The 1,151-nt window shown below is 44.5% G+C and overlaps 1 protein-coding gene across 1 annotated transcript in view; it reads right to left on the bottom strand.

Annotated features, from left to right (window-relative positions):
* Window positions 1-1,151, bottom strand: part of HAUS6 (HAUS augmin-like complex, subunit 6) — a 72,291-nt gene that overhangs the window by 40,145 nt on the left and 30,995 nt on the right. The gene's annotated exons all lie outside the window — the stretch shown is intronic.

The following is a 1,151-nucleotide window of genomic DNA, read 5'->3' as shown; positions in this document are numbered from 1 at the left end:
TTCAGAGTCACAACAATATTTTATCTTTGTATCTCTCCAGCATATAGTAGATGCTTGATGAATTGTGTTTTCTAAGAAAACAAAAAAGTAAACTATCCAGATAATGTCCCATAAGCAAGTGGAAATAATTGGATGGAGTTTGGGTTGATGAGGACAGACTGAAGTCATGAAATTGGTAGAAAATACAAATAAATTCATAATGAGGGAAAGAAAAAGAAGGCATTAAAAGAACCATGCAGAACATTATTTAAAAGTTAGACAGAAAGGCCAGGCATGGTGGCTCATGCCCCAGCACTTTGGGAGGCCAAGGCGGGCGAATCACAAGGTCAGGAGTTCGAGACCAGCCTGGCTAACATGGTGAAACCCCATATCTACTAAAAATACAAAAATTTAGCTGGGCACGGTGGCGGGAGCCTGTAATCCCAGCTACTCGGGAGGCCAAGGCAGGAGAATCACTTGAACTGGGAGGCGGAGGTTACAGTGAGCCGAGATCGCGCCACTGCACTTCAGCCCAGGTGACAGAGTAAGACCTAAAAAAAAAAAAAAAAAGGTTAGATAGAGAAAAGGAAACCAGGCCGAGCACAGTGGCTTACGCCTGTAATCCCAGTACTTTGGGAGGCCGAGGCGGGTGGATCACTTGAGGTCAGGAGTTCAAAACCCGCCTGGCCAACATCGTGAAACCCCATCTCTATTAAAAATACAAAAATTACCCAGGCATGGTAGCACACGCCTGTAATCCCAGCTACTTGGAAGGCTGAAGCAGGAGAATGACTTGAACCAAGGACGGGGAGGTTGCAGTGAGCCAAGATCATGACACTATACTCTAGCCTGGGTGACAGTGTGACTCTGTCTCAAAAAACAGAAAAAAAGAAACCACTGTGAAAAACACAGCAGCAGTCTGAAAGACCATAGAAAAGCAGAGACACTGAGTTTATAAAGCTAAAAGAAGAAGACTATATAAGCAATACTTAACAGTATTTCAAGATAAAACAGAAGCCAGGGGATGGAGACGTTTTAAAAGGACATTTGGCAATTAGGAGATCACTGTTCTTCTCTTTAAGAATTTATAATGAGGCCGGGCGTGGTGGCTCAAGCCTGTAATCCCAGCACTTTGGGAGGCCGAGACGGGTGGATCACGAGGTCAGGAGATC

Source organism: Colobus angolensis, unplaced genomic scaffold (assembly GCF_000951035.1).
Source record: "Colobus angolensis palliatus isolate OR3802 unplaced genomic scaffold, Cang.pa_1.0 Scaffold86, whole genome shotgun sequence".
In the NCBI taxonomy this organism is placed as follows: Eukaryota; Metazoa; Chordata; class Mammalia; order Primates; family Cercopithecidae; genus Colobus; species Colobus angolensis.
The sequence above is the reverse complement of the archived record's forward strand: the minus strand, read 5'-3'. Positions and strand labels throughout refer to the sequence as shown.